Raw genomic sequence first — 22848 nt, 5'->3', positions numbered from 1 at the left:
CGATTCTCAGAGTGATCAAATTACAATTTAAGACATGTCAAGTCACTGCCCTGTTTAAAAACCCTCCACTGACCTCCTATCACACTCATATTAAAATCCTTAATCCTCATGATAGGCTGCACAAGACTCTAGAAGGTAGACCTTTCACTGCTTCTGTAACCTCCTCTCCTCCAGCTTTCCCACTTGCTCCCTCAAGTCCAGCTACACTGGCCTCCTGCTCTTCCTTGAACAAAGCAGACATCCTCCCAAATCAAGGTCTTGAGAGGGAACACGTGTTGTTCCGTCTGCCTGGAACACTCTGTCCCCAGATAGCCACATGCCTTCTCTTTCATCTCCTCCTGGAGTTTGCTTAAATGTTACTTTACAGTGAAGCCTTTCATGAGCAGCCCATTAAAAATGCACCTCCAAACCCAGTCTTCCCTATCTTCCTTTCATGCTTTAAAATTCTCCCTATCACTGTTCACCATCTGACATTTACACTTACTTGCTTACTGCCTCTATCGTCCACTAGATTATAAACTCTATGTGTAGTGAGATTCTTGTCTATTTTATATCAATAAATTGAGATATAGGCCATTTCATCACCAGCACCTGTATCAGTACCTGGGACAGAGTAAATGACCAATAAATAATACTGAATGAATGAATGAGTGAAAGAGAGAAGGAATGAAGAATGAGTTTTCCTCCAGGATTTAAGTGGTATTGATCTAAAAACAATTAAGATACATGATTGAAATATCTCAGGGTGGCTACTCACTCAGTGGATTCCTAATAAATTCTCAATTACTGACTAGCAGGATATATGTCAAAATTTTTAACTGCCCTTACTGTGCAAGAGTTCTTTTTACCTGACCTGCTGAGGTTTAAGGAGGTTTTTGTTCTTTTCTCAGTGAAGATGGATAAAACTGATTATAATTCTTCATATGATTATATTATCCAGGGTTTGGTCAGAAAATAGGAAGCCATACTAAGTACTTCAGCTAAAATTTGATTCAAGAAATTGATCACATGGTTAGGAAAAAGTAGAAAGATCTAAAAGGGGACACTAAGGTAACCCAAGGATTATAACTGCAGTGTAGAACTGTTACATGTGAGGTTGGGGAAATAAAATGAAATAGTAGGGCTTATCAGAATTGAGAGGCTTGAAAAATACTATACGATCCAGCAGTTCTGCTCTTAAGGTAGAACTTCATTTTCTTCTTAAGAAAAATGAAAACTTATATCCACATAAAACTTGTACAGAAATGTTCATAGTAGAATTATTCATAATCATAAAAATGTAGAAATAACCCAAATATCATCAATTTATGAATGGCTGAACAAAATGTAGTCTATCCATACAGTGGAAGACTATTCAGCCATAAAAAGGAATGAAGTACTGATGTATGATACAAATGGATAAACCTTGCAAACATTATGATAAGTGAAAGAAACCAATCAAAAAAGGCTACACATTCTATAGTTTCACTTTTATGAAATGTCCAGAATTGGCATATGCACAGAGATAGAAAGTAGATTCTTGGTTACCTAGGGCTGGAAGAAGGGTGGAAAATGGGAAACTTTCCCATTTTCCAAGTTTTTTTCTTTGAGGGGGGGTGATCAAAATGTTCTAAAATTAGATTGTGCTGGGAGGGCCATGGTGGCTCAGCTGCAGAGTTCTCACCTGCCATGCTGAAGACCCAGGTTCGATTCCTGGTGCCTGCCCATGCAAAAATAAAATTAAATTAAATTAAATTAAATTAAATTGTGCTGATGGCTGCATAACTCTGAATATACCAAAAACTACTGAGATGTATACTTTAAATGGGTGAATTTACTGATATGTGAATTATACACTAATATAGCTGTCAAAAAGGGAGCTTGGAAGAGGAGCTCTGCGGAGCTAGGGCGCACACCACTGATGAAGGGCCCAAGCTGGCAGCTTCTCGTACCTCTGAGAAAACATGATAAAGCTTATTCTGGGATGGAAAAAAAAAGCTGAAGACTGAAACCAACTGCACTGCTGGGATAAAGGTCCATTGCTGTTAGGATAGCACTCACAGTAAAACAGCACCTTCCCAATCTCTGTCCAGCTTCCCATATCATCAGAACATCCAAGAAGCCAGATGGCAAAAGGTAAATATAGTGTGTAGAGTTCCAGTCCCAAACTGTAGAAGGGAAAGTATGCGTTATTACTGGCCTAATAATTGACAAGGGCCAAACCTTTGGCACCTTGTCACATATTTTACACATATTTTCAATTCTATTCAACAAAAGTAATAAATTTATTATCCCACCTAACAATATATAACTATCCTGTGCATAAACAAAGATGTTCTAATATTATGTAAAGAGGGAGAGACAAAGTTCCAATCATCGTGGTGGTTGTGTTTATTCTTTCTTGAGTTTGGTCACAATCATACCTGAGTATTCTGTAACCTAAAGATAAAATTGTGACTATTTTTTCCACTTCTAAGTCATCCTAAAATTATTTCAAAGTAACAAAAAAAGACTAAATTTTGAAGGTAACTATCACCAACAATACTTACATAAAATAATAGGGGGAAAGGGGAAGAAAGAAAAAATTAGTTGAATACACACACACACACACACACACACACATACATGCATGTACACACAAAGCAGCAGGCCAGGAAGAAAATTTGACTTCACTTCTATAACTGAAGACTTATAAATGGTCACAATGCCATCACTGATATTTATAACTGTCTTCCTCCAATACCCATTTCATATTCCTTTTATACTGAGCCAGCTAGTTGCTGGTTTTTTGACCTGGTTGAATGGGTTTTTGTTGTTGTTTTTTGGTTACTGCAGTTTTCCATTACCTTTTTTTTGCATGGGCAGGCACTGGAAATAGAACCCGAGTCTCCAGCATGGCAGGTGAGAACTCTGCCTGCTGAGCCACCGTGGCCCTCCATTAACTTTTAGCATTGGACATAGAAACCAAAGAATCTTTTGGATTCTAGATGTAATCCACCCTAACCCCATCGAGTACCAACAACTCAATTTCCCCTTAGTAATCAAGACCAATAATATCAAACAGTACAAGGTTTTATCCTTCTTTGCCTTTGGATTCAGGGGCATCGGGAGCCCAAAATGGCTCATGTGAATTTTAATGTCCAGTCCAATGAAACCATGGTTCTGTCCCCTGCTTGGAACTAAGTCCTACAAACCAGCAGAACAAAAGTAATGGGCTTAAAAGCAGCATCATGTGAGTAGGATATTAGGAGTAATAGTGAGAGGAGACATTCCCATTTCTACCCCTTGCTTCTTGGGATCATGATTTTTGCCTATGGGAACCAGAAATTGATATCAGTTCTCATTCAAAACATGTTCCACCTCCTGTGAAATAGAATCCAATCTTTTTTTTACCTTATCTGACTCCCAGCTCGTCATAAGTAAACCTGCATTCCTTCCATTAGGCCAGCTGCTTCTGGGTAATGGGCATGTGGTAAGATCAGTGAGTCCCATGGGCATACACTTATCACCACAGTTTTTTGTTTTGTTTTTGCTGTGAATGGAATTTTTTTAGCAATGATTTGTGGGACGTCATCATGGTGAATAAAACATTCCATAAATCCACAGATGGCGGTGCGGGTCTAGGGTAACCAACCTGCCACCCGGTAGCTGGCTCGCCCCCTGGAAGAAAATTGTATACTGGGGAATTAGTGTTGATCTCTGCTGTTAGCAGTTTAGGCATTCAGCAGTGTCAGTCACCAAATCAACCTTGGTGACAGGAACAGTGAGCCAAGAGGAGGAAGGCAGTTCCTCTCCCCTTCTCCTGCCTTCCAGTTTCCCTCTGGTTCCCCTTACTGGAAAAATAAAATAGGAAGCTAACTGGTAAAGGAAAAATATAGTTTAATAGAATCCCAGCCACAGCTTCACAAACCAGAATAAGACTGGTAGATTTCATGCTGAGAATCAATCAATTAATAACCATTTACACTTAGTAAATCGAATTCTCCTATCCCTGAGCAGAAAAAAAATGCATGAGGCTAGAACACCCTCCTGTCTTTTCCATTTGGACTGAGAGTCTCAAGGACATAACAGAAAGAACATAAGCTTTGTTGTCAAATCTCCATCTTACCACTGAACAGTTCTGTTGGAGACTGGACAGATCACCTATTCCTATGAGTCTCTGTTTTCTCATCCATGAATGGTGAATAATAACCATCTTGTAGTTATTGTGAAAGCTATACAAAATACATGTGGTAATATCTATCGAAGTACTTGTTGCTCAATAACTATCACCCAAATATTTCCAGTTTGAATCATTAGTCATTTATCTTGAATATGGAATTACTCATTAACTTTTTTTTTTTAACGCACACATTGGGCCTTGATAAAAATCAAGGCCTTCAAAAAACTGTTCAATGACTCATAACTGCTTCTCTCCATGGAAATCTTTAGTAAAAGGTGAAAGACTTATATGATTTGAAGAGAAACTAGAGCATTACTCATTAACTTTTAGCAATGGTTCTCAATGGGGATTATTTTATGTTCTTGGGGACACTTATCAATGTTTGGAGACATTTTTCGTTGTCATAACCAGGGTGGAGTGGCTATAGGCATCTAGTGGGTAGAAGCCAGGAATGCTGCTAAACATCCTACCATGCACATCCTACAGTTCCCCACATCAAATATCAGACTCCATGTGCCAGTAGTGCAGAGGCTGAGAAACCCTGCCCTATGGCGGGGGGACATTGTGATTTCTTGAATGCTAAAGCTACTTCCTCAGATGGGAAGCCAAAAGGGAAGTAACTGCAAAAGTGGTTGACCTGTATTAACTAACTCCTTGCCAAGACAACTTGATTTGGCTCTCATCTTTGCTCCTAGATGGGTATAAAATGCACTCTAAGAGTATATTACAATAAAAAAAAACCAAGGAAAAATGAGTACACTACAATATAATAGCTCAATGGAGGTTTACAAAAGATAAACAGCTGCAAAGCTGGTCAGAGACCAGCCATCTTCACTCTAAATATATAGCAATCTAATCTTCTGCCTCATAGAGGCGGAGATAAGTCAGCTACATATTCTCTTCCCCAGGTTAAACAACAGTGACATCTTAGACAGAAGGGATAAAATTTATGGCATGCTCACTGTGTAGCACACATTATGCTAAGCACTTTTTGTGTATTATCTCATTTTATGTTTCTTCAGAGTTTCAACTTTTTGTTTTCTTCTTTCATATTCAGCAGTCATATCTGATCAGATTGACATGTTGACCATTTAAATGGTACTGCCTGGGCATTCACAAAGCATGGGCATTAATTGTCAAGAGTGGTAAGTGCAATGTAAGTGTTATGCATTTTGCATTCTCCTATGAAAAACAAACTGTCTTAAAGGAGAAATAAAGCACTGACCTAAAGTCATTCAGCTTGATGCAAGTGCCTACATGTGCTTGAATAAGAACAATGACGTCTCACAATTTTGAATTTAGGAAAATATTTCATGCTTGGTTTTTGGTTTCTATAGTACAATAACCTAAAAAAATAACATCACAAATCGTGCATAGGCAAGGTCAAAGGCACTGTGATTTGGGGTAAGATGGAGGAATATTTCATAAATTGTGATCACTAAATACTTGATTTTAAATACTTAATCCACTACAAAAGACTATTTCTGAAAATGTGACTCTATAGGTGTCTACCTTGAGGAAAAAAAAACTGAGACTCAAATCCTAGAATTGTACCAACTCACAGCCACATACTCAGGTTTGCTGTTAGTGGCTTCCAATGTTGAAGAAACATTAATCCTGTGCTGGAAAATGCACTGGGGTTGGCGTTGGACAGATCTTTAATGGCTGTGAGTGTGCTACATAATTTCCATGAGACTCAATAAAATGGGGATGAGATTTACTTTGCAGAGTCTTTAGGAGGATCATAGAGAGAATAAAGGTAATGTGCACAGTATACAGTTGATGCCCAATAGATGCTATTTGCACTTTCCTTCTGAAGAATTAAAACTGGCTACAGTTCCAAGTGATCAAGATCAGCATCTCAGTCATAAGACATATCAACATCATGGACCACTTGATATGATTTACTCTTGTCAGAGATGCATAACTTCATTCTGATCATTAGAAACGTCACACAAACTACCAACTGAGGAACGTTCTGCAAAATAACCAATCAGTACCTTCCAGAAGTGCCAAGAAAGGAGAAATAATAACTAAATGCACAGTGTGATCTTAGATAAGATCCTGGAATAGAAAAAAGACATTAGAGGAAAAACTGGTAAAACCCCAATATGTTCTATGGTTGAATTAATAATCGTGTTCCAATATTAGTTTCCTGTTCTTGAAAACTGTGCTATGGTTGAGTAAGATACAAACATTAGGAGACGTGGGGGAGGGATATAAGGGGACTTTTGGTACTATTTTTTGCAACTGTTCTGTAAGTCTAAAATTAGTTTAGAATAAGAGAAGACATATGCAATAATTCGTTAGAATTAAATAAATGCTTTTATTACTCATGTTAATCATATTAAATTAATTCCCCCAAATGGTGCAGAAGTTTCCAAAAAGAAAAGTGTAATTTCCAATACTTCTCTTCTTCAGGGACTAGATGCACCCTCTCAGTGACACCCACACATATACACATACACAAATACACATATATCTGTAGGACAATTTGGAAATACATATCAAATTCCTTAAAATGTCCATATATCTTGACTCTACTATTCCACATTGTTTTGGTTTGCTAAGTCTGCTGGAGTGTATTATATCAGAAATGAATTGGCTTTTATTAAGGGGATTTGATTTATTAAGTTACAAGTTACAATTCTAAGGCCATGAAAATGTCTAAGGCATCAAAAAGAGGATACCTTTACTCAAGAAAGACTGATCACATCCAAGGTTTCTCTGTCACATAGGAAGGTACATGGTGACATCTGCTCTCCTTTTCTTCAGGCTTCTGGTTGAGAATGGTTTGCTCAGCTCCTGGTGTTTCCTGGGGCTTTTCCTTTTGCATCTCCAAAACGTGTGTCTAGGTGTCTCCTCTCTGTATTGGGTCTGAGATCTCTCTCTCTCTCTCTCCGTGAGTTCTTTTAAGGAGTCCAGGAAACTAATTAAGACCCATCTTGAATGGGCAGGGCCAGATCTCCATGGAAATAATCTAATCAAAAGGCCCCCCACACACAATTGGGTGGGTCACATCTCCATGGAGACAACCTAATCAAAAGATCCCACCCACAATAAGTCTGCACCCATAAGATTGGCTTTTCTGGAGGTACATAACAGTTTCAAACCAGCACACATATCTAGAAATGTATCACAAAGAAATCGTGGTATTCTTTTGTAATAGGTGTGCTCAGTAAATAAATATCTGAATGAATTGAAGTGTACATAAGGATATCTTTCATAGGATCATTTATTATAGTAGAAAAAAGAAATGACCTACATCTGCATCAAGAAACAATTGAGTGTGGCACCACCAATAGAAAGAATTTGCATATCTAAAAAAAGAGAAAAGAACAATTGAATGAATAATGGTAGATTCCATGCAATGGGATATTTTTAGTGATTGTCTCTAGATGATAGAATTTTACATGTATAAATATATTAAGATTGAAGTTTCAAGCCAGACAAGAAATTACAATCAATATGAAAGTTCAATGTGAGCCAGCCAAATCACTATAAGTGATTTTAAAGGAAATGTCTCCAAGATCTTGTTCCAGGACTCTGGAACTCTCAGCCATGTCAAGGCTATAAAAAGGCATCAGAGAGAGAACTTTGTAAAGGAGATTGCTGAAGACATTTCTTTGGAGAGAGCTGCTGCAGAGCTGTGGCTTGCCCCTCCCTTTAGGGTAGAGATGGGAAGGTAGTACATTCCAATCCCATCCTAGTCAGCAGTTCATGAAGGGAAGCACTTAAAGAATTTGTAATGTGTTCCCTCCCATTGGGAGATCTGGGGGACTGCTTTCTGATTCCTCCCTCAAGCTGAGGACTGAAATCAGACTCCTGTCTAAGAAATTAAAAAAGAGGAAAGTCTGAGCTTCTGCTTCATTTCCAGAGTCAGGAGAAGGCTACAGTATTTGGATGGCCTTAAATTCTAATTTGTGGATGTAACACAAAGAAGGAGTGTTCTCTGTGGATAAGATTTAGGCCACATGAGAGAGGGAGGGAGAGAGAGACAGAGAAAGAGAGAGTGCCACTTTTGGGATATCATATCCAATATGGCAGTTCAAGACACCTGAACAGCAAGAGGTTGGAGTATACCACCAGATGCCCAGGGCCTAAGGGAGAAATAAAGTGCACACCCTTCTCAAGGGAACTCAGAACAGAATAAACCAGCACGGAAATACTGACAAGGACTTCATATGTCCCAGGAGATAGCTTTAAACATCTTTGAAGCTTATAGAGTATAATGATACCAGCTTAAGTTGTTACAAGGTCAAATGAGGGCATTCTTTCCCTCTTTCCTTCTCTCTCTCCACATCTAGCTCTGAGGGGCTTGGAGGTTGGTGGAGAAGGAGAAACTCAGTAACACAGAGAAGGAGGACCACATCCCTCTCCTCCATTGAAGGCTTCAAGTTTGAGGCAGATCTTGATGGGGGGATGGGTGATATTTTTACTAATTCAAGACCAGAATTTTAATTATTATATTACATTCAATATTCTAATTTTGAAAGCATCAGTGTTAGAGACATAAAATGACACTTTATTATCTAAGAGGAATGGGCCTGCATGAATTTTGATCTAGGGAGGTATGGAAATACTCCCCTTGTTATTAGCTTATTTATGGGAAGAGATAAAAATAAACTTGCATTTTATGTCAGGTTACCCATTGTGGTATAGCGATTGCAAACATGATCCCAATTCTTTTCATCCCTGTCTCCATGCCCCTTGCAGTGAGAATTTGCAGCCCCTCCCATCCAAAGGTAGAGGCAATTTCCTCATCCTCCTCTTGCTTGGAACCCTGCTGCCTCCATGAGAACAAGCCAAGAAAAGCTGGGAAGAGGATGTAAGGCAAGCAGAGTGGAGCCCAGTTGCCCTAAATGAGGCCTCTCTAGATCATCCTGCTCCCAGTCAATTGGCCAGCTGACTGTAGATGCATGAAGAAGCCCAAACACAATTAGCCAAACCCCAGATCAGCAGAACTGCCCAGCTTACTCATAGAATCATAAGAAACAATAAATGACCATCATTTTAAGGCACAAAGTTTTGAGGGTATTTATTACTAGCAATAGCTAACCAATGCACATTATTGTTAAAATTCCTTTCTTCTTGCTCATTTGTACTTTTTTTGGTAATGAATAGGCATTACTTATACGATTAAAAAAATTAGAGAAAAAGAAAATTATATAGAGCAGGGGTAGGCAAACTATGGCTCACAGGCCAAATCTAGTCTGCTGATTACCTTTATAAAAAAATTTAATCAGAAGATAGCCAAACCAGTTCTTTTACCTGTTATCTATGGCTGCTTTTGCACTACAGTGGTAAAGTTGAGTAATTGTGACAGAGACCACATGGCCCACCAAGCCTAAAATATTTACTATCTGGTCCTTTACAGAAAAAAGGTTGTCAGCTCCTGCTACAGAGGATAAATGTTTTGGTTCTTCAGTAGTCACATGTTTTAGAATAGTCTATGGGTATTATAATGTGCATATATACAAAGAGGTACTATGGACCAAAGCTCAAATGTAAAATCAGAAGAGTTTCCCAAAATATAAAATCAGCCACTATGAGAAGTTTGATGCTCAGGAGTTTGTCCTGACAAGTAGAGCAATTGTAATGTCAGTTGGCTCAGGTTACATTAGGTTACATTAGGACTAAGTCTTGTGTGAAACAGAAATGTTCCCTTCGGTAAGAGTGGACATAGCATCCTTCAGAGAGAGCAGTTCAGGCTCAGCAGAAATGTATTACATGGACTGCAATGGACACTAAAAGCCCCTTCTACTTTTATTTCATGAGAATAGAGTAAATGATGATTAATTATGGTGGGATTTCATATTTTACTGGAGAAATCTAGGCAGAGTATGCCCATGACTGTGCTGCAGCTCTGATTACTTCTGGGAAGATTCAAGACGCATCTCCTCCATCATGGACAACTCACTTGAAATTGTCTTTCATCTTTGTGAAGGAAGAAAATGACAACCACATTTCTTTTGAGAGGGACAAATAATGCTCCCACTTTAAGCCCTGGGAATGCAACTCCACTAATTTCTTTCAATAAAAAGATGTAAAATAATTATACTATCACTATCCCCCTCCCATCCCGACCTCCAATTCAAGCACTGGAAGAAGCACGATCAGAAAGCAACTGGTCCATGTAACCGACTGCTCTATTAATTGACACTTTACCTTTCTTCTGTAAACTGTGACTGTCATGGTCATGTTCATATGTCAATTTGGCCAGGTGGTGGTGCCTGGTTGTTGGTCGGGCAAGTGCTGGCCTATCTATTGCTGTGAGGGCATTTCATGGACTGAAATCGTGACCCATGTTGGCGGCATCCATAGTTGATTGCATTTGCAATCAGCTACGAGGAGTGTCTTTTGCAATGAGTGATGCTTAATCTAATCACTGGAAGGCTTTTAAGGAGGATTCAGAAGAGACAATGTTACTCTTCTTGCTCCAGCCAGCCAGCCTCTCCTGAGAGTTCGTTGGGGACCTTCATTACAGCTGCCAGCTTGTGGTCTTCCCTACAGACTTTGGACCCTTACATCCCCCCAGTTACATGAGACACTTTTATAAATTTTATATTTACAGATATCTCCTGCTAATTCTGTTTCTCTAGAGAACTCTAGCTAATACAGCTGCCACTGATGCCCACTACCCACTGAATGTTTGTGCCAAGTAGGCTGGTCTCTAATGCACCTCTCTCTATCCCTCCCCCAACCCCTCCTCAGAACAGATACACATACACACACACACACACACACACACACACAAACACACACTCTGTTCCCACCTTTGAGTTCTGTGTGTATCAAATGTTAGTTGCATTTGCTTTTGCATCTGTTTATGCCAGTTTTCCTTGTTCTAACAAGACACAACTTAATAAGGAAGAAAACTGCTGTGTACAAAGCTAATTTGGGTGCTTTGGAAAGACTCTTGTAAAGGCAAGTTGCTAAAAGACTGCTATTAAAAATTGTGTGTGGTGGGAAGGGATAAAACTGTAAAAGATTGCAACGGTTTGTAAAAAGTAGAAGCATTCTGTATTATGAATGAGTTTCCAAGCAACTTAAAATCTGTGTTCCACTTAAAACTAAACTGTACTAGAAATGATGGGCAATGTATTAAGAAAGGCCATCTGAAACTCTGATCATCAGACTTCTACTCAAATAAAGGGTCATAGCCCTTATGGAAAGAATTGGTAAGTGTATGTATGATATATTATTATTTTAAACATGTTCTTTAAAACAAGGATTATTACTTTTATGATATTTTGCTTTAACTGACTTTTTCAATTAGGCAACCAACTTCCAGGCATGACTGCACTACAGAGGCGAAATTCTACCTTACGACCTAGAGTAGAGGTTGGTAGCCCATAGGCCAAATCCAGCCGCCATTGATTCTGTATGACCCATGAAGGTTTTACATGTGAAATGTTTGGGAAAAAAATCAAAAGAAGAATGCTTTGATATATGTAAATATAATATGAAACTCACATTTATGTCCATACATAAAGTTTTATTGGTATGCAGCCATGTCCCTTCTTTACCTATTATCTATGGCTGCTCTTGAGTTACAAGGGCAGAATTGAGTACTTGCAACAGAAACTGTATGGCCTGCAAAGCTGAAATTATTTACTATCTGGTGAATTACAAAAAAGGTTTGTCAGTTCCTGACCTCAAGTGCTATTGAGAACTTCCTTTCTTACCTCCTTTCTCTTTTTTTGTCTGTTTTTTTCCTTTAAACTTTTTATTTTGAAATAATTCCAAACTTACAGGACAGTTACAAAAATAATACAAAACCCCATACAGAGAACTCCAACATACTCCCAAGCCACCCCAGATACTCACATCCAGCAATTTAACATTTTGCCACATTTACCATATTATATATCTATCCATTTATCAATCAATTTATCTATCGCCCCATCTATCAGCTATCTATCTGCCTACCTACGTACCTATCTATCATCTATTTTCTGAACATTTGAGAGCAGGTTGTATACAGCATGCTCCTTCAACACAATGTTGCCATGTACATTTCCTAACTGCAAGGACATACATTCATGTAACCACCTAAAGTACAGTTATCAAATTCGAGAAATTTAACATTAATAAAAATCTTAGAGTCTATTTCCCAATATTTTTCAACTGTCCCCATAATGCCTTTTTGAAACTGTTCTACTCCATTATTAGATCCTATCCAGGATCACACAATACAATTTATTGTCATTGTCTCTTTAGTTGCTATTTTTTTTAATTGTGGAAACATATACATAACATAAACTTTCCCATCCCAACCCCTCCCAAGTACATCATTCAGTGGGATTACTCACATTAACAGTGTTTCAGTACCCTCACCACCATCCATTATTAGAACTCAGAGCTCCAAATAATCCCTACATCATTAACTCCCCATTCCCCGCGACCCTGCCCCCCAGGTAACCTGCATTCTACTTTCTGTCTCCATGAGTTCGCATATTCTCTGATATTTTCTTTGTGATTACCATGAGGCTTAAATTTACATTCTAATCTATGTATAACAATCTCCCTAGGTTCAATAACAATTTAACTTCAATAACATATACAAACTATGTTGCTATACCTCCCCCACCCTTATGTTGTTCTTGTCCCAAATATATATATATATATTATGAGTTCAAAACCATTGATTTCTCATTATGTTTTATGTATTTGCTTTTTAGATCCTGTAGGAAGTAAAAAGTAGAGTCGCGAACCAAAAATAAAATATTGCAGGCATTTATATTTACCCATGTCGTCGTATTCAATGAATATCTTTATTTCTTCATGTAATTTTTTATGCGATTTTATTGAGATATATTCACATATCATATAATCATCAAAAGTATTCAATCAATGGCTCAGAGTTTCATCATATAGTTGTGCATTCATCACCACAATCAATTTTAGAACATTTTCATTATTCCAAAAAATAAAAATAAAAATAAAAAAAGAATACCCAAAATATCCCTAAGGCCTTATCCCTCCATATTATTTGTTTATTTTTTGTCCTTACTTTCTTACTCATCTGCCCATACACTGGATAAAGGGAGTGTCAGTCACAAAGTTTTCATAATCACATGGTCACACCATAAAAGCTATGGTTATACAACCATCATCAAGAATCAAGGCTACTGGATTACACTTAAGGGTTTCATGTATTTCCTTCTAGCTATTCTAATACACTAGAAAGCAAAAAATGATTATGTGTATAATGCATAAAAACAACCTCCAGAGTGACCTCTCCATTCTATTTGAAATCTCTTAGCCATTGAAACTTTGTTTCATTTCCTTTCCCCGTTTTGGTCAAGAAGGCTTTCTCAATTCCATGATGTCAGGGCCAGGCTCACCCTGGGAGTCATGTCCCACACTGCCAGGGAATGTTACACTCCTGGGAGTCATGTCCCACATATGGGGAAAGGTGGTGAGTTTATTTGCAGAGTTGGCTTATAGAGAAACGCCATATATAAGCAACAAAAGAGGTTCTTGGGGGGTGACTCAGGCATAATTTTAAGTAGGCTTAGCTTCTCCTTTGCAGGAATAAGGTTCATAAGGGCAAGCCCCAATATTGAGTCCTTGACTTATTAAATTAGGAGTCCTTAATTTAATAGGCATCCGTTGCAATAATATCAAGAATTCCCCAGGTGGAGAAGTTTAATATTTCCACATTTTCCCCCAGTCTATCAAGGGAAAAATGCACTTTGTAAATGCTTTTTATTTTATGCCCAAATTACTGGGCATTACATTAACCTGTACAAAATAACAAGATTTCATTCCCTAGTTAAGTTTCCATGTAATTATGTTGTTTGAAGAAACAGACCAGACAGATTAAATTAGATAATGTGCTACAGAAAATATAAATTTTGTACTAAATAAACATCTCTTCTTTCTGTTTCACACAGAAGTTAAAGTTTTAAAATACAGTAATATCACTCCTTACTCTGTATTCTGATTTACATTAGTTCTAACCAAGTCTGTTTCACTCATATCTCTAATTGAAATCTGATCTCTTTTTCAGTTTCTTTAACCATTGCTGTATGGAGTAATGACTTCATGTGTCATTCCTATTAGGGAACTTTCAACCTTCAGAACTCCCTTTAGCATTTCTTATGGGGATGATCTAGTGGTGATGAACTCCCTCAGCTTTTATTTTCATACAATGTTATTACCCTATAATCATCCAAAGTGTACATCAACGGTTCACAGTATCATCACACAGTTGTGCATTCATCACCACAATAAATTTTTAAACATTTTTATTACTCAAAAAATACTTATAAGAATAAATGAAAAAGAACTCTCAAAACTTCCCAAACCCCTTTTATCTTCCCTTATTATTTATTTATTTTTGTCCTTAGTTTTTTACTCATCAGTTCATACACTGGTTAAAGGGAGTGTCAGCCACAAGGTTTTCACAATCATGTGGTCACACTGTAAAAGCTATATAGTTATACAATCATCTTCAAGAATCAAGGTTACTGAAATATAATTTAACAATTTCAGGTATTTCCTTCTATCTTTTATAATCCATGAAAAACAAAAAAAGGATATCTGTATAATGCATAAGAGTAACCGCCAGAATAATCTCTCAACTCTAGTTGAAATCTCTTAGTCACTGAGACTTTATTTTGTTTTACTTCTCTTTCTCCTTTTGGTCAAGAAGTCTTTTGCAATCACATGATGCCAGAGTCAGGCTCATCTCTGGGAGTCATATCCCATGTTGCAAGGGAGATTTATACCCCTGGAAGTCATGTGCAACACATTGAGGAAGACAGTTTACCAAGTTGACTCTGAGGGAGAGGCTATATCCTCAGCCTTTGTTTATCTGAGAATTTCTTAATCATTCTCTCATTTTTGAAAGACAATTTTGCAGGATATAGAATTCTTGGCTTGCAGTTTTCTGCTTTCAACACTTTGAATACATCATCCTACTGCCTCCTTACCTCCATAGCTTCTAATGAGAAATTGGCACTTCATCTTATTGGTGATCCCTCATATTTGACATGTTGCTTCTCTCTTGTAGCTTTCAGAGCACTCTCTTTGTCTTTACCATTTGACAGTTTGATTATGAAACATCATACTTTGAGTCTATTGAGGTTTATCCTATTGGAATTTGTTGAGTGTCTTGGATATATATACTCATATCCTTCATTAAATTTGGAAAGTTTTCAGTCATTATTTCCTTGACTATTCTCTCTGACTCTTTCTCTCTTTCTTCTCCTTCTGGGATTGCACAATGCTTATATGGTAAGCTTGATGGTGTCCCACAGGTGGCTCAGACTCTGTTTTCTTTTCTTCTTTCCACTCCTTAGACTGGATGATTTCAATTGTCCTATCTTCAAGTTCACTGATTCTTTCTTCTGCCAACTCCCATATGCTGTTGAACCCTGCAAAGGAATTTTTCATTTCTGTTACAGTGATCTTCAGCTCTGTAACATTTCATAATTTCTATCTCTTTATTGATATTCTCTTTGTGTCATATCATTTTCTTAGTGTTCTTTCATTCTTTGTCCATGTTTTCCCTTATCTCTTTGAGCATATTTAGGACCATTGTTTTAAAATCTTTGTCTGGTATGTCCCTGTTCAGGTCCAGAATGAGTTCATGCAAAGCACAGGCTGGTGCTACCCTGAGACTGAGCAACACACTAGGCATAGAAATAAGACATATATTTGTTGGGACTTAAGAACAGGAAATATTCTCTGGTGGTGGCCGTCTAGAGGGATAGCACCTCGCAAACAGATGGAGGTTACCTGGGGCAATATATGATTTTAGAACAAAGACATTCCATATTATATGAGGACATCTGGCCTCTAGTATAATCATTGAAGGGGCTTAAGACTTGATATTTTACTAAGATAAATGTTTAAGACTAAGATATAATCAATGCCATTTTACATCCATGGTTACATTCTTATTCCTCCAGGAAGATTGTTTATTTACTTGAACCTTTGTCCTTGGCTAAAGCAGACTTGCTACATGCCATTTAGGAGGGGGCCTGGGTCCTGGACCACTGCAGTCCCAAGTATAGTCCTCCTCATTGAGGCTTCTAATGCTTTAACCTCCTCCTTTGCCTAGGACATTGCTTCTTGTTTCTTTGTTTTATAATCTTTGATATTTGATATGTTATCACCAGAATTTAGATTCTCAAGTGTTTATTCCTTCAGCTTGTAAGAGCTAGTATTATAATAGAGATTTCCTTGAATGCTAGGAGCTGACAACAACAACAAAAGAAACAAAGGAGAAAAGGCAAACCTCTTTCCCTGTCTTTGCAGACTGAACTGTATGAGTGCTGTCCTTCAGATTTTGTCCATACAATTAATTTAGAAAATAGCTTGAGGCAAAGTGTATGGTCCTACCTGATCCTTTCTGCATGTGCATTTTTTTCCTGGGCATGCATGCTTGACCCTAGGAAGTCCCCTATTTGTATGGTATTTTAGTTTGCTAAAAGTTTCTTGAATGCAATATACCAGAAATGGAACAGCTTTTAAAAAGGGAATTCACTAAGTAAAAGTTTACATGTCTAAGACCATAAAAATGTCCAAACTAAGGCATCCAGAAAAAGACAACTTAACACAAGTAAGGCCGATATCTGTCACATGGGAAGGCATGTGGCTGGTGTCTGCTGGTCCTTGTTCCCAATTCCTTTGGTTCCAGCTTCTGATACAAATGGTTTCCTCTCTAAACATCTATGGGCCTTCATTTAGCTCCTCTGGGATAAAACTCTGGGTTCTGGCTTGCTTAGCTTCTCATAGGAAAGCACATGACAGCATCCTCTGGGCTTTGCATCTCCAAACATCCATTCTAGGCATCTACTCTCTCTATCAGCACTCCAAGCACCTCCAAATGTCTTCATCTCTGTCAGCTCTGAAGCTTTTTCCACAGTGGTTCCCTCTTAAAGGACTCCAGTATGTGACCTACCTTGAATGGGTGAAGATACAGCTCCATGGAAACCACCTAATCAAAAGGCCCAACCCACAATTGGGTGGGTCACATCTCAACTTAATCAAAAAGATCCCACTCAGCAATATTGAATCAGGATTAAAGAACATAAATTTTTCTGGAGTATACACGAATATGAATGTCTCCTCTTCTCTAGGAAACTGTTTTCTCATGGTCCCAGGAACTGCACTGAATGTCCCACCACCACAAACCCCTTGTCTCAGGCATCCACAACTTTATTGCTCTCTCACAGTGTTCAATATGAGAACAATAAAACTGCAAATGGTTCTGGTTCAGTGCCTCCAGCCACCACCAGAGAAATTGGACCAGACAAATATGATCCCAGTAGCTACTACAAGGGTTACTTTGCTACTTCTGGAACAGTGGCTGGGGACCTGCACTAGGAACACAGGCCAGCTCTGTGCTGAGCTGGTGAGGGAATAGAGGGGTGGCCAGCCAGGGCACTATGAGGTCTTATCACTTTTAAGTGGTATTTTTATTGATTTGCTACTCACCCTGTTATTGCAATCCTTTAACTGTTTTCTGGAACTTTGAGAAAGGCGTTTCTGCCAATTCTTGCTGGTTGTTGAAAGCTTCTGCGGTGGGATGGAGCCCTGTAGTGTCTCACTCTGCCATCTTGATGGGGTGGGGCTGGGATTATCTCACCTCTCTTCTCTTTTGCTCTGGTTTGGTGGTGGGAGACATTTAAGATGCCCTTCGCTGCTTAAGGCAACCTGGATTACTATTGGTTTTCTGTGTGCTAAGATTCACACGAGGACAAAATGCCCTTTCAGCAATCAGACATTTTTCTAAGTTGGACTGAGTGAAAAGAATCAAAAGTGACCTTTTAATGTACTTTATTTACTCACAGGAAGGCTTTATTTAAGAACAGACAACTCTGAGTTCATCCTTTTCTTTCTGCTTCCTGTTGGACCAGGTTGTCAGAAAGAACAAAGCAATTCTTTTGTTTTGTTTCTATTCTGAAGGAATCATGTAGGCGAATGACCTGGAAAAAATTGATTTTTTTCTACTTGTGCATCTTGGTTTGGTTTTACTTTTGAAGTTGACAGATAATCCTCCTTTCTGATTTAGTAGAAAATACTGGTATTAAGAATTAGGTACTGTACAGCCAAATATATGATTTTAAAAGGGAGAACAAATAATAAAAATCACATTGATTTCTCTCTTTTGGCAGGAAAGAGCTAGAGAAAAAAGAGAAATAGAGAGGATCTAAAATTAGAGTTTCTCCTTTGAGTCAAAACCCTACTTTACTGACTATTAAACTGTGTTCAGGGGGACTTCACCATTGTTCTGGTAGAAGAGAACTATGATGATATTTGATCATCACCTTCCGATGTAACAAGACATTAACGGAAGTTTCAACTAAGGGAGCAAAATACAACATGTAGCTGTCTTCCACTGGGTTTCCTACAAGCAAAGCCTAAAACAGAGATTTTTGTGCAAGTCATTTAGTAAGAGAATACTTTCAGGAAAAGCCTACAAAGGAGTGCAGAAAGCAGGACAGGGATTTGTGGAGGCTAGGCAAGAATGTGGTTTCAGGTGAAGTCTAGCCTGGACCTGAACCTTTGGGGTGGGTGGGAAGCAGGTCTCTTGTTTCCTCACACCAGACCATCCTTGGCTCTGAAGCACCCTGGGTGGGGAGTGAATCTCCAAGTCACCTTCTGGCAAGGGCCCTGTGAAGCAGGATAAAATAGGACAACTTTAAGTCTCTGGTTTCCTACTCAGCTCTCAAAGAGTTAACAGACAACTCCAAGTCCCATGTTTCTTATCTAGCTCCAAAGGAAGTAATATAGAACTGCAAACATTGGCTGCAAACTTCCTGGGACAAACATTTCCCTAAAGGTCCCAAACCTCCCCCAAACTATTGAAACCTCCCCAAACCATAAAAGTATGTAGAATTCTGGGCCCAAAGCAAACTCTTAGTTAATAATAGGAAGTATAGGGTCATAAAGATGGTTAACCATTTGCCGAAAGACAAATTTTAGGTATGTGACAACAAACCACAAATTCTGCTAACTAGCTCCTCCTAGAACAAAGAAGAAAGATGCCTAGTATTCAAAGATTACTATGAAAACCTGCTACCCACAAAATTTTCCTATAGAACAAGCGGGTCTACTCCACTCAGTGCATGTCCCTCCCTTAGGCATGTCTGCTTTAACCTCTTTAATGTGTACTCTCTCTTTTAATAAACTTTACTACTTATGCCCTCTCATCTTAAATTCTTTTAGTTTCAAGACTATCAAACCTGGATCAGGGCTCAGCTGGCACCATTGCCAGCAGGGCACCAGTTCAACACCAATTGACAAAGGCAATCCTCCTGAGATGGAGAAGGTTGCAAGTGGGCAAGAGAACAGAACTCATAGCAGCTGGTCAAGGGACCCATAAGAAACTATGCAAGGGACCATCAACATCTGCTCTGGGATTAGATTCCAAACCAGATGTGAGGCAGACCATCATGCAGAACTTGGAAAGAGTAGACAACTCTTAGACCTCACAGCAGCATCAAAAGGTTAAGGGCATCAGGGCCAGTGTGCTTCACCTTCAGGCATGAGCCAGTGAGGAGCTGTCTTCTATTTTGTCGTAGAGCAGACCAGGGTTAGATGAAGGGGACAAGAATCTTTAAATGAAAATTGAAGGGCTCATTTAATATAGGGCTCAGAGGATTCTGATTTGTGGCTGTGAGCCAGATTTAAGTGACCATAAGACTTTGTATTACCTAAGAGTACTCAGAAAAATAATTACATTTCCCAGTTCTAATCTAGGGTCAGGTGAAAAGCTAGCACACTGAGGAAATTTAAAGGGAGCAATGAAGACAAAAATGAACCTGTATTGTGATAGTGTATTAGTCAGGGTTCTCAAGAAAAATAGAGCCAACAAGAGATATCTATAAACATAAGATTTTATGAAAGTGTCTCACACAACTGAAGGGAGTCCAAATTCTGGAGGGTAGGCTGTTAGCTGGTAACTCTGATGAAGGTCATTGATGAACTCTCCGGGAGAGGCTCGCTGGCTGAAGAAAAAGCAAAAGTTCTCCCTTCCCCCTTAAAAGTCTTCAACTGATTGGATTAGATCCAGCTGACTGGATTCTCTCATTGCTGAAGATATCTCATTGCTGAAGATACTCCCTTAGTCAATCATAGATGTAATCAGCCACAGATGCAGTCAACTAACTGATGATTTAATACAACAGCCTTGTGGTTTATTAACCAGTCAGGAAATGTCCTTGGACTAATGGTTAAGCCAGGGCTTGCTTGACCAGACAAATGGACACCATCACCTGGCCAAATTGACACAGGAACCTAACCATCACAGATGGCATATCACCCTATATAGAAGATATTCAATCTCTCTACTTAAATAAAATTTGTGGCCCGGTTTCTGGAATTGAGCACAACTGTCAAATTCAAGGAAAATTGAAGTTTTCATGTTTATATTCTAAAGTTAATATCCTATAGTCCTCTTTTGATTTTAAAACATCAAATATGGAAACAGACACATAAAGAGAAAGCAGAGGGAAGGAGAGAGAGGACAGCCCATGTTTTTGATAGTTTTCCAGTTCACAATTTTGTTCATCTGTGGGCTCCAAGAGATATACTAGTATTCTTCTGATAAACTTTTGCTTAGCTGGCTTGAATTGACTTCTGTAACTTGCAGCCAAAGTGATTTAACTAAGATTCCATTACATGGGAGGATTGTAAGCAGCAGCTATCTAGTTCCAGGTGGACTGCATGAAGGAAAAAGAAAGAGGAAGAATTTGCAGGCTTACTTTGAAACCCTGTTTGCAGGTCAATCATGGTATTTTCACTTAGATGATCTTTACCTGTGGTGGCTTTGGGGGTGAGTGATTGATGGAAATTATGGAGGCCTAAGGGTAACTTTCAAGTCACTGAGAAATCACCATTGGAAGACAGCATCGTTTTCCCCCTTTGCACAGATGAAGATAAAGAGACCCAGAAGTTTAAATAAGTTGCCCAAGATCACACAGTGGCCCAATGACAAAGCCTGGAAGCTTAGCCTGTCTGTCCACCTCCTATGACCTTGCTCATGCATGCCTCCTTCCCAGAATAGTAGAGAAGACCCAGTTTTGGAGAGTCACCACTTTGTATCTGTCTGCTGCAGGCTTCATGGAACTAAGCGTTTGTTTAGAAAGACATGAAAGTCTTTGGAGAAGGACTATTTGTTTCTGTTTCTGTAATGCAATTAGCCTATTGAATGTGAGATGTGAAAAAAATGTTTTGCTCTGCTCAGTCCATCCATTTCTAAAAGCATGCTGAGAACCGAGTGTAGAGAGCCTGACGCTAATGTGCGTGGGGAAGCTCACCAGAGATGAAAACACTAATTTATCTCAGTCTAGTTATTACTTTGGCTTCTTCATTCCCTCTTAGTGCAAAATTCTAAGAATTTGAGACTGTGTCCTGACTGGAGGTTTGCTATCATTTAGGTTAATTAAATCACATTCTCCAAGATTGGGAGTTGTAATTACTGCCTCCCCTTCCTTCTTATGCCATTAGTTCAAATCCTCACATTATTTACAAAACATGGTAGGTGTTTCTCCCTCTTACTGCAGCTGCCGCCACAGTAAATATTTCCTGTTCTTTGCTTTTCACCGTATTGGAACAGATTCTCACTAAACTTTATGGCAATTACTCGTACCACATTTGCAGGACTTGTCTTTCTCTCTAGATGGCAAGATTCTCGTCTTGGGCAATTTTCTCTGGAAGAGATTTTGATGGTGTCATTTAAAAATTCTATAAAATGAAAAGGGAGGAAATTGTTATAATAAAAGATTAAAAAACAAGCAGCTGATTACATTTTCATTTTTTCCCCCTTGAGTGTATGTTGATGTAAATATTAGCTTTTGCATTCAAGAAAAATAATTTTACATACAAGGTCCATCAGAGAAATTAAGGATAACAGTCTCACATAAGTGAGGGTGAGGTGGTTCCTATCTGTCCTATATAAACACTTGAGCCACTTGAGATAATTCCTTTGGATAAATTCACAATTTGGGGCAATAAAATTCTTAATAAAACATCAAAAATTATATTTTCAAGGTAGAAAGAACATGCAAAAAAATAGCTAGAATTAGAGCAAGCATTTATGTCTGACCCTGTGTTTTTATATAAACTCCTATGAGGCAGATATTATTATTTTCTCCATTTCAGAGTTGAGGCAACCAAAGCTTGCATATTGATCAGAGTCTCATGCCTTTTGAGCAGCAGAATTGGGATTCAAGGCTTTATTTGTCTAATTTCAGCTCTTAACTCTTTCCTAATACTGCCTCCCATCCCAGAATAAGAGAGGAGATTCTGAGGAGGCAACTAAGTTTGGCCTGAGAAACATCTTCCATGGTGTTATCAAATTAGAGTGAGTTAAAAGGGAATACCTAAAGAATCCGTTTGGATTATTTTATTAGAGGTGCTAGATATTTTATAAAAGATAAGCTCTTGGTGATAAAACTTGGCCAAATCAGGAATGGTTCACAAACGGTGGTAATTCCACGCATCTTGCTTTCTCAGGACTTTTTCACTGGCTGTTCCCTCTGCCAGAATTTTCTTCACTAAGATAAAAGTATGGCAAACCCTTTTTACCTCTTTCAAGCCTTTGTTCAAATGGCAACTTCTCAGTGAGCCTAGCTCCAGTACCTGATCCAAAATTAGAAACCCCTAACCCTGGAACTTCTGATCCCATTCACCTTGCTTTATTTTTTTCTCTAGGACTCATCACCTTTTCACCCCTGAGGGCA

At 38.5% G+C, this 22848-nt stretch overlaps 1 non-coding gene across 1 annotated transcript; it reads right to left on the bottom strand.

The window, feature by feature from the left end:
• Positions 1 to 4336: 4336 nt before the first annotated feature.
• Positions 4337 to 4454, bottom strand: LOC143672410 (U5 spliceosomal RNA). The gene has a single exon (XR_013169859.1). It is a non-coding gene; the product is annotated as a U5 spliceosomal RNA (small nuclear RNA).
• Between the last annotated feature and the right edge of the window lie 18394 nt (positions 4455 to 22848).

The sequence above is a fragment of the Tamandua tetradactyla genome, chromosome X, assembly GCF_023851605.1.
Source record: "Tamandua tetradactyla isolate mTamTet1 chromosome X, mTamTet1.pri, whole genome shotgun sequence".
In the NCBI taxonomy this organism is placed as follows: Eukaryota; Metazoa; Chordata; class Mammalia; order Pilosa; family Myrmecophagidae; genus Tamandua; species Tamandua tetradactyla.
This window is presented reverse-complemented; position numbering and strand designations above follow the sequence as displayed.